Here is an 11988-nt window from a genome sequence, read left to right on the forward strand (position 1 = left end):
TTTTTCAAAGTGTGAATACGGGAGAAAGGATATATGTGGGTGTAGGACAACCAAGTGAACTCTAATGTTGGTCTAGCATCTAAACCACAGTGCTATTTGGGGGAGATTCTTCCCTAGTGGGAGGCTTGGTGGGAGGCAGGGCCCTGGATTTCCCACTATGGAAACTAAAGGTGGTCAGATACTTCCTCTCCTTGTGCAGCAGATAGCTAGGGCTGAATACTGTGTTCACAGCTTTCAATCTGGAGTCAGTAACACACAGAAATCAGAAATATACAAATTAACAGAATGATAACAGATGAGACTATATTTGTTATGTTTTAAATTGACAGATTAATCAATAAAAAAGGAGATAGTAAACCATCAGGAAAATGATCATAGGATATGGAGAGTAATTTACACAGGCAGAAATTTGAACATATTAAGAGATTGTCAACTCTGTTCATTAGAGAAATAAGAGTTAAAACAGTGAGAAATCACTATAAGAGTGGTAACATATAGAAAGCTAAATATCATCAATTGCTGATGAGGAGATGTGAGAAAAAGGACAACAATTGACGGGAGCATAAACTGGCACAGGTATTCCAGAGCAGTTTGGTAGTGTCTTACAACATTAAGTATGTGTATACCATGCAACCCAGAAATTCCCAGGTATATATTCCAGAGAAATTTTCACACAGGTCCTAAGGAAATACAGTTGAGGTTGTTGCAGCATTGTGTGTGGTAGTAGGAATTGGAAGCAATCTAGGTGTCACCATGGGACTGGATAAGCAAACTGAGGTATATCCATAGGATGGAAAGGTATAAAGCAATTAAAAGTAGTAAGCTACATTTACATATAGCCACATGAGTAGATCCCCAAACCTAGTGTTGAATGAAGAAAGTAAAAAACAGAATAAGATTTATACCATAATATAATTTATATAAATATAAAACAACACTGCATATTTTCATGGGTATGCATATATCCAAATAAACATATGGAAGATGAATTCAAAAGATGTACACATTAATTATACTGGAGAGGTTCACCATAATGGACAGGAGAATGGGAGTGAGCATAGGAACTGAGGGGGCAAAATAATAAAATAAAGGAAAAGAACAGCCACATAATGCACCATTACGATTAACTGAACCCTGACATCCACAACCAAAAAGGCAAAGTAACAGACAGGATGTAGAGTTCATGTGCAGTGGTATGTCATGTGCACTGGGAGCAGCAATGGGGGTGGCAGTGGCTGCCTTCTAACCAAGCTGTTCCTACAGTAGGACCTTAACTTTGGTTCTTCCTGCCTAGCCTCCTAGTTCCTGCCCCACTTTCTTACCCTGATTTTCTGGACTCCTGTGAGTTACCTGATAACCTTGCAATAAATACCTTTTCTGCTTAAGTTTACCAGCATCCGTTTCTGTTACTTGCATCCAAGAATCCTGACTGGTCATGCATTTTGTTGGAGAACAGACTCAAGTAACTTCTTGAGAAAGGTAAATTTAAGGCTCTTTAAATGTGTGAAACATGTTATTTTTACCATTATACTTTAATGATAGTTTGGTTTTAGAATTTTATGTTAGAATAATTTTTCCTCTGAATTTTGAGGGTATTACTTTTAACACATGGTTTTTCTGATTAGAAGTAAGATGCTAATATTATTTTCATTCTTTTGGTAGCAACCTGTTTTCACTACTTCTGGAAGCTTATGGGTTTTTTTTTCTTCATAGCCGATGTTTTAAAATGCCACAGTAATATGTCCAGATGTGTGTTTTCCCCTCATCTATTTTGCTACGCACCTGAAGAGTGAGCCCTTTTAGACTCACATCCCTCTATTCTGAGAAATTACCATTTTATTTCTTTGCTAGTTTTCTCTCCTTTATTTTCTCTGTTCTTTTGAGAACTCCTATTAGTTGGATGTTGATCTCCTTAGATGGTTTGTCTTTGTCTCTTTATTTTCTCTCATAATTTTTCATATCTCTTTCCTCTCTCTCTCTCTCTCTTTTGAATAAGTGCATGTGTGTTTCTGTCTGTCCATTACTCTCAATTTCTATGCCTTCATTTTTTAATTCTGAATCCTGGAACTTTTTTGACTATCTTCTATAGTAGTCATTTTTAACTTCTAAGCACTCTTATTCTCCAAAGATGCCTTTAAAAATATTTTAATTGACACATAGTAATTGTGTACATTTATGTGCTATACTGTGACATTTCAATACATGTGTACAATGTGTAACAATTAGATCAGGGTAATTGTCATATCCATAACCTCAAACATTTATCATTTCTTTGTGTAGAGAACTTCAAAATCCTCTCTACTAGCTATTTTGAAATGTACAATTAAATGTTGTCAATCATAGTTACCCCACTGTGCCATAGAACATGAGGGATTATTCCTCCTATCCACCTGTACCTCTCTACATACTCCCCCCAACATCCTTCCCAGTCTCCAGTAACCCAAAGGTTATGCTTTTTCATAGCATCCTTTTTTTCTTTTTTTAAATAGGTGCAATATCTTCTTTGTATGTATGCTTAATAGTACTTTACTGGAGTTTGGGGATAACAGCAGATAATTAGCAGGCCAGAAAGGAAAAATTAAATTGGATAACAGATATTACCTCTCCAAGAGAGTATCAGTCATGCCCCTTTGAGGGGGGCTGCCTCCTGGCTGTCCCTCTCTGTAGACCCCTAGTCTGATAGCCTGTGTGGGCCAGATTACCTTCCACCAACTATATAGTTTTGACCATGTGCTTCCTACCTGCATTCCAGAGCCCCAGTTCTCACCTTGGCATCAGAGAGAGAAGATAATTTTCCCATTCCTTACTCCCAGACTAGCTACATTTCCTGCTCCAACATAACACTCCATATATTTATGTTCTTTCTGGTACATTTTCACAGCCACCTCACAATGGTGACCCTGGTCCCCATGGCCCACACACAGTGATCATAGTAGTCAGCAGCACATTTCACAGAGTGGATGGTTTATTAGTTATATTAACAATATTTGTAGTGGAACCAACAATCAAAATCTCATTCCTCTTTACAGGGTTCCCTCCAACAGGAGTCAGTCAACAACAGCTCAGATCTGCATGTATCCTAATGTACATCTCTCACAAACAATAATTTTCAGTGACAGTCCAATCCAAATCCATGCTTAGGATTTAAAAATATTAACTTAGTGAAAGCAGAATACTGCTAACCTACACTCAGATTATGTCACTACATGGAACAGTTAACATTTTAATTATGGTGGATAATATTTGCTTACTCTGTACCAGGCCTTTGAATTGCCTTCATTTCATAAACGAGGAAAGTAAAGCTCCCAGGTGTCATTCGCCCAAGGTCACAGAGCTAATAAATGGCAGGCAGGAAATTGCACCATGGCATTCTAACCACAGGCAACCCGTGTAACTGCTACACAGAGCTGCCCTGGTTTCTACCAGCCACATTGAGATTAATGGTGATAGCACAGTTTTCTCTATGTTTGGGTGGCAGATACCTAAGATACCTTGGTCTAAGTGATAAGCCTATTCAGGTAGGTTTGCTTCCATGGTGAACTGATGCCCACTGCTCTGGTGACAGAAAACTACTACCAACTTTTAATTTTTAAACTTTTGTTTGTCTTATGGTACTGGAGATTGAACCCAGGAGCACTCCACCACTGAGCTATATCCATAAACTTTTTTTCATAGAAACAATAACTTTATTTTTTCATTTTTATATTTTATCAAAGCAATACACATAATTTAAAAAATAAAATAGTGCTAAGCCTAGTAAAACCCAGCCATATCCTGTCTCACTCCTTCTGACTGCAAATCTTACTTCCTAGAGGCAACTACTGTCAACTGTTTTAGTTGTTGGTTGTTTTTGTTTTTTGTTTGTTTGTTTGGGGATTTTTTTTTTTTTTTTTGCTGCTTCTTCTGGCTTTTATTATTCCAAACCCCATTCTCCTTGCTATTACACTCAGTGGCTGAAGAGTCAGATGCTTTCTTAGCCTCCCTGGAAGCTAAGGGTGATTATACGACCTAGCTATGGCCAAGGAGATGTTTGCTGGGGCCTTCTGGAAAAGCTTTTGATTTCCTGAGCAAAGAGACATGCATAGCTGATCCTGTCCCCTTCCTTCTTGTTTCTACCTGGAATATAGTATACTGCCTGGAGCCATGACATCCGTCTTGTGAACGTGAGGAGATGAATATGAGGATAAAGATAACACATTAAGAAAGAAATAATTAGAAGGAATTCACTTCCCCATCAGGCAGCTGAACCCATGCTGCACTTCCTGTTAATTAAAAAAGTGAATGAATAAATAAATAAAGCAATATGTGATTAAGCCATTGTCATTTGGGTATTTTTGTTGCTTATAATTCAAAGGATTTTTAACTGATGGACTACCATGATTCTTTATAATATGCTTACACTATCTTAACTTAGCAGTTTGAAACATTATCGCTTGATATCTCCTAAGGTAGCAGGGAATTTTTATCCCCCTCCACACATACCCCTACTTCCTTCTCTTCTTTTTTTCTAATTTGTGTGTGTGCGTGTGTGTGTGCGCGTGTGCGTGTTGCTAGGGATGGAACTCAGGACCTCACACATGCTAGGCAAGTGCTGTACCACTAAACTATATCCCCAGTCTTCTTTTGTCTAACATATTTATATCTCAATTCCTATAAATTAGTATTCACTACAAAGCTGAGAAATGTGCTATTATTACCTGGATTATTTTTCACATTTTCTTTTGTTTTCCTGAATTTAATAATTGCCTGATATATTTTTACTTATACCATGCCTAGTCACAATTTTTCCACTTGTTTCATCTGTTTGTTCATAGATCTATTAGCATATTTTTCACAAATGTTCAAATCTATCAACCCATTGATTAAAGAGGAAATCGAAAAGTTCATTGATATGGAGCCCTGTCTAAGGAACAGGGTTTGTCAAGTCCACTGTTAGACTTCCCTCTATAGTAACTGTGTAGGGACCTACACAATCTATTGGAAGACCTATAAGTCAGAAAGCGGAGGACTTTGTTCTGAGACTGTTTGATTTCTTAGGAGAACCTCATATTTTGCTGAAGTGAAGGTGCTTGACTCTTGTAATTTCTACCCATAAACATGGAGAACATGGAGGAGGTAAAAGGAAGGTGGGAAAGATCAGTGGTTCCAACATGCTCATTCTTTCTCCTTCCTCCTTTTTTTTTTTTTTTTTTTTTTTTTTTTTTTTTTTTTTTTTTGTGGTACTGGAGATGTACCCACCAAGGTACACCCCCTAGCCCCTTCTATTTTATTTTGAGACAGAATCTTAATAAATTGTTGAGGTTGGCCTCAAATTTGCAATCCTCCTGTCTTAGTCTCCCAAGTAACTTGGTTTACAGGTGTATGCCACTGCTCCTGGATCCAAAATGGACTTTAACCCCTGATTGGTGCTGTATGTCTTGCTTCTACCATCAGGGTACCTTTTCTGTACCTCTCCAGGGTTTGCAGGGTAGATCAGCTATCTCCTGGTGGGTGCCCCACCAGGTGTGGATTATGCTTATGCCTTTCCCTGCCCTGCTTTCTTAGTCATCACCCCTCTAGCCCTTTTCTGCCTACCAGAACATTATCAAAATCTCTCTCCCATGGATGAGAACTCTTTGGAGTTGTGAGTTTATGCCCTTGATTCCTTTGCTCTTATTTTATGGAGTCTCAGGAATTAGAGGAAATAAATGCATTCTGCCTTCTACTTTTCTTTTTCTTTTTTTTTTTTTTTTTTTTTTTTTTTTTTTTTTTTTTTTTTTTTTTTTTTTGTTCCAGAGATTGAACCCAGGGGCACTTCACCACTGAGCTAAATCCCCAGTCTTATTATTTATTTTGAGACAGGGTCTTGTTAAGTTGCTTAGGGCTTCACTAAATTGCTGAGGCTGGCCTCAAACTTGTGACTCCTGCCTCAGCCTCCTGAGTCACTGCAATTACAGGCATGTGTCACCACACTGGGCTCCACCTTCTTGAATGGCCATTCGAATCTGAATTTTTAACTGCCCCCATATTATCTGGATATACCAAGTATGGAGACCAACATCTGTGAGTCATCAACCATGGAAAAAGCATGGGTTTGGGAATCTTACAGATTTGAGTTGGAATTCTGACTCCCTGGCATCCTTACATCCATGTACCTCAGTTTCCCCTCCACAACATAGTGTCCTGGGTAGAATACAGTCCCAGAAAGAATAATAGAGTCTACCTGATAGAGTTTGGGGTAAGATTTCCTTAGGTACTATATGTAAAGCATCCAGCACAGGGCTTGGCAGACAGCAGGTGTTAAAAAATAGGAGTGATCACTTTTTAATGGAAGCAAGTGAGAAATGTGATTGGAAAGAATTAAATCAGGTTTTTAGAGGGCCTGCAATGCCAGGACTTATTCTCGTAACACTGAGGAACCTTGGCAAGCTTGTCAGCAGGGGAGCAAACGGATCCTAAAGAATTTGGATTGTTTCCTCAGTCTGGTCGGGGGAGGGAGCAAGAAGCCCTTGGCCCAGCAGTTCTTGGGTTAAAATCTTCGTCTGCATCTGAGTTATTTGTAACCCGTTGTCATGGCAACAAGTTTGGCAAGCGAGCCAGTGCTGCAAGCTCCTGACAGTGGGGAGGGGAGGGCAGTGGAGAAGACGGAAGATTTGGAAGGGGGTTCGTCTGTGACCAGCGCCTCACTTTCCTCTGATTTGCCTAAATCTTTCAGCTGGAGATGAGGGTGAGCGTCCTCTAGGGAGAATCATTGGATGTTGGAGACTCTCCTTCCCAATCTCCTGATATTTCAGATGTGAAAATAGGCCAAGAGAGGTCCAGCAGCTGGCTGAAGGCCACACAATAAGTCAGGGACTGAGACAGCATAGACTTTTTGTTTTTGTTCTTTTTTATTCATTTTCTTTCTTTTTCTTTGGGGGGCAGGAAGTCTTATTACCTATGTTGCCCGGCTGGCCTTGAACTCCTGAGCTCAAACAATCCTTCTGCCTAACCCTCCTAAATAGCTGGAACTACAGGCATATGTCACTGTGCTTGGCAGGACTAGACTTTTTTTAAAAAAGGACTCAGGGTCATAGAATTGAAGCATAACATACCTGGAGGAAGATTCTGGAAACACTTAATCCATCTTCCCACCGACATGCATGCATATGTCTTTTTGTTGTTCTTATTCATATGGGAAACCAGGGGCCCAGAGTGGTTTAGAACTGACTTAGCATTGCACAGCAATTTTTTTAAAAAATAGAAGGATCCTTATTATTTTAAATTTTTCCATATTTTTCTTGAAACATTGTAGTTGTATTCACACAGCAATTTTGATGCTGCCTTGAAATCGGCAAAGGTCTTGGGCCTCTCAGGCCTGAGTACTTCCTAAGGAAATGGCAATCTGGGATTCACAGTTCAGAGAAGTCCTTCTCTGCTGACTGCAAGATGGGATATCCCTGAGTAAGGCTGATGTGACAGTATTGGCCTCTGACACCCACAAATCCAACACACATGTGTTTGGGTCACATTTCCCCTCCACACAGACACACACACCCTTCATCTTACATGTATGTGTGTCCTGCCTATGGCAATACTATTGCACAAATAGCAGCCCAGCCTCACTCTCTCCTGGCCCAAACACACCTGCCACTTGCCTCCGTCTCCAAATCGCCCATAGGGTTAGGTACTTCTTGAGCATTCTCTTATGTAATTCAGCCCTCACAATAATCATTTTCTTTCTCCCAATTTAGCAGGTGGAAACCTAAAAGACCAGAGAAAGATAACATGACTGGCCCAAAGTCACACAGTACTAGCCTGAACTCCCCCTTTTCCTGAAAGATGTTTCTGCCCGTTCTATCCCACACTGATTTCTCAGCTCTCAGAGTTCCTCTGGCCCTTATCTTTGTCTTACTCACCCCCTTAAACTTGTGCAATACATTTCCTCTGTTCTCTGTCTTATGTGCAGAACGAACTCCTGTCTTCTTATAGCAAATCCCTGACCAAGTGCATTTGATTTTCTCCTTTCTGTCAAATCTATTTCCTTCCTTCCTCATCCTCTGCTACCACGGTGCTCTAGCCTCAACATCTGTTAATGATGGATGACCCCAAATCCTGGCTTCTAAACTAACCATCTTCAAACTAATATGACGCACACCCACAGTGAGAGAGAATCAACCCAAAAAGCCAACAGATTCTTCCCTTCTATGACACTAAAGGTTTAACTCCTTCTTTGATAGTAAGGTCATTCAAAGTTCTGACCCCTGCCAAACCTCTCAAAACTCAGCTCTTGCAACTCAACCTCACACACTATGCTCTGACCACTAACTATAAGTGCTTCCTAGAATGTCCCAGGATCTTACTTTTCTGGGTATCTCTGCAATGTATTCTGTATAGAAGTATCTTCATACTGGCTCCCCCAACCCAATGAACTCAGCTGTTCAAGCTTGACTTCAGCCATGCAGCCCATCTTGATTCCCAAGTTAGATCTAACCCTGTCCTCTGGGCTTCCACATCTCCTAAAACTCCCCATTGTACCTGCACCTTGTGGACCTAATGCCTGGGACTCTCTGTCCTATCAGATTGGAAGCTCCCTGAGGACAGGGACTCTGTCTCTAGCAAAACCCAGTGGCATGGCCTGTCCCAGATGAAAGGTCAGTAAAAATTCATTGAATGAAGTCAAGTGCATAAATAGTTGATTGATGAATGAAATTTGGGTTCAGGCCCATGCCTGTAATCCCAGAAATTCAGTAGGCTGAGACAGGAAAATGGCAAGTTCAAGAAAACTTAGCAAGACCCTGTGTCAAAGTGAAAATTAAAAAGGGCTGGGGTACTCACTTCGGCAGCATATATACTAAAAATCAGAACGATACAGAGAAGATTAGCATGGCCCCTGTGCAAAGATGACATGCAAATTCATGAAGCATTCCATAATTTTATATTACTCAGCTTAAGAAGAATGAAATTCTGGCATTTGCTGGTAAATGGATGGAGTTAGAGAATATCATGCTAAGTGAAATAAGCCAAACCCAAAGGTCAAATGTTTTCTCTGATATGTGGTTGCTAATTTACAATAATGGGAGGGTGGGTGCTACGGAAGATTAGAGTTACTTTATATTAGGTAGAGAGGAGTGAAGTGGGGGAGGGGTTGTGGGCATAGGAAGGATAGTAGAGTGAATCAGACATTATCACCTCATGTACATGTATGACTGCATGACCGATGGGATCCTGCAATATGTATAATCAGAAAAAATGAGAGATTGTACTCTATGTATGATCTATCAAAATATATAAGTGCATTCTACTGTCATGTACAACTAATTAGAACAAATTTAAATTTTTTTTAAAAAAGGGGATTGGGAATGTAGCTCAGTGGTAGAGGTAGAGCACCCCTGGAAAGAGAGAGAAAGAGGAAGCAGGAAGAAATTGGGGTTGAGTTCTGTGATTGCACATTCTTGCCCAAAAAAGGCATGTAAGACATCACTTGTTGCCTGGCATCTCCCCTCTGCCCAGAGGTGTGGTTTATAAGGAATATAAAATGAAGCATACCCAGCTGAAGCAGGGTATGGCTGCCCAGCAGTCAGAATCAGCCAGGTCATAACCAAGATGATGGGAGGAATGGGAGATGGAAGATAAAGGAATGTTCTCTGTTATGTGCTGTTATTTTACCTCTCCCTTGTAAGTAAGGAAACAGGCACAGGGTGACTTGCCAAAACCATAGAACTAAGTACAGGTGTGGTGAAACTCCACCTCTCATCCCAGGGAATCAAGAAGGTGAGTCAGGAGGATTGCAAGTTCAAGGCCAGCTTGGAACTTAGTGAGACCCTGTCTAAAATTTAAAAAATAAAATTAATGTCTGGCGGTGTAACCAATGTTTAAGCACCACTGGGTTAAATTCTCAATATTTCAAAGGAAAAAAAAGAGGAAAAAGGAACCTTAAATGAGCTAATAATGATAATGTGTCTGAGCCAAGGAGCATGAGTAACTTCATCCTGTGCCCAGAAGTCCCTAAATGACTAAATAAATCCCCATCTCCCCCAAACTAATACATGTTCATTGATGAAAACATTCTACCACCCAAACACAACCACTGTTAGCATCTTGGTGTACTTAGCCTATATTGTAATCTTAAGAAAATATTTGGGATCATGCTGTATGTTCTATACTGCCACTTTCATATAAACAGTTCCCTTTAAAATTCTTTATAAACACCATTTAAATGACTGCAAAATATTCCATTGAGTAGATATGCCATTTTGGCATTTCTTTTGTTATATTTTTTTCTTCAGATTTGTTTGGCCAGGTTTGGGGTTTGATATTCTGTGTCTTATTTTGGGAAGTATTTTACAGGAACTTGGAGTATGGAATACATATGCAGGACAAAGCCTTCAAATGACCCAAAAAGATATACAGTGAAAATAATTGTTTTATCCCTCACCCTCGGTTCCCTAGTTCTCCACTGGAGACCTCCACTGTTTTCGCTCCCTGGTATGGCCTTTGTGTGGATTTTCTGAACCTGTACATGCTTCAGTATCCTAGGGGTACTGTTTCCAGGACTCCCTTTGGATACCAAAACTCATAGGCACTCAATTCCTTATATAAAATGGTGTACTATTTCATATAACCTACACACATCCTCCCTTTATTTTTATTTATTTTTTAGTTGTAAATGAACACAGTGCCTTTACTTTATTTACTTATATGTGCTGCTGAGAATCAAACCCAGTGCCTCACACATGCCAGGCAAGTGCTCTACCACTGAGCTCCAGCCCCAGCCCCCTCCCATTTACTTTACATCATCTCTAGATTACTTATAATATGTAATGCAATGTAAATACTATGTAAATAGCTGTTATATTGTATCATTTAGGGAATACTGACAAGAAAAATGTCTGCATATGTTCAGTAAAGACACAATTTTTAACTTTTCCCCCCATAATCTCAGTTGTTTGAATCTACAGATGTGGAAATCACAGATATGAGGGCCAACTGTATTTACAGGTTATGTGGACAAGGATGTGGAGTAGTGTGTGGGGGTGTGCAGCTATGATGTTTGCTCTTTTAAATATGTTTATTAAGATATAATTCATCTGCTTAGAGTATAGAATACAACAGCTATTAGAATATCCACAGAGTTGTGCAATCATCACCACCATCAGTTTTAGAATATTTTCATTTCCCCAAAAAGAAAGCTTACACCCCTTAACTGTTGCCCATCAGTGTCCCCCCTCCATAACTAGGTACCTAATCTATTTTCTGTATCTATAGATTTGCAAATTCTTAACATTTCATATAAGTGGAATGGAAGCATAAAAATGTGTCCTCTATGACTGACTTCTTTCACTTAGCATAATGTTTTCAAGGTTCATCCATGTTGCAACATATAGCAGTACTTTATTCCTCTTTAGAAATACATATAGACCTACCAACAATTTTAGATTTACATAAAAATTGGGTAGAATGTACAGAGAGGTCCCATATACCTGACCCTATCCTACTTTCCTCTATTGTTAACATCTTACATTACTGCAGTATAATTATTATAACAGATTTATTTGTGTGTTTGCTTTCTGTTGCTGTGACAAAATACCTGAGAAAATAAAATTAGAGGGGGAAAGATTTATTTTGGCTCATGGTTTTAGAGGTTTCAGTCCATGGTCATTTGGCTCCATCACTTTGGGCCTTTGGTGAGGCAGAACATTATAGTGGGGAATGGGTGGTGGAGCAGAGTGAATCAACTCATGGTGGCCAGAAAAATTAGTGGGAAGGAGTGAGTGACAAGATACAGTTTTCAAGGACTAACAGAGGACCAAACTTTCAACATGTAAGCTTTTGGGGGACATTCCAGATCCAAACTCTAACAATGAGTCAGTATTAATACATTTAGTTTTAACTAAATACCATAGTTTACATTAGGGTTTGCTCTTGCTATTGTACATTCTGAGGGTTTTTTTCTTTCTTTGTTTGCTTTTTGTTTTCTTTTTAGAGAGAGTCTCACTATCTATGTTGCTCAGGCTGATCTCAAACTTC

At 39.5% G+C, this 11988-nt stretch overlaps 1 long non-coding RNA gene across 1 annotated transcript; it reads right to left on the minus strand.

Annotated features, from left to right (window-relative positions):
• Positions 1–841: 841 nt before the first annotated feature.
• LOC306651256 lies at positions 842–4309 on the minus strand. Its single transcript, XR_013761117.1, has 2 exons — positions 4117–4309; positions 842–1469 (listed from the first exon to the last, which is right to left on the minus strand). It is a non-coding gene; the product is annotated as an uncharacterized lncRNA (long non-coding RNA).
• Between the last annotated feature and the right edge of the window lie 7679 nt (positions 4310–11988).

The sequence above is a fragment of the Sciurus vulgaris genome (assembly GCF_902686455.1).
Source record: "Sciurus vulgaris genome assembly, chromosome: X".
In the NCBI taxonomy this organism is placed as follows: Eukaryota; Metazoa; Chordata; class Mammalia; order Rodentia; family Sciuridae; genus Sciurus; species Sciurus vulgaris.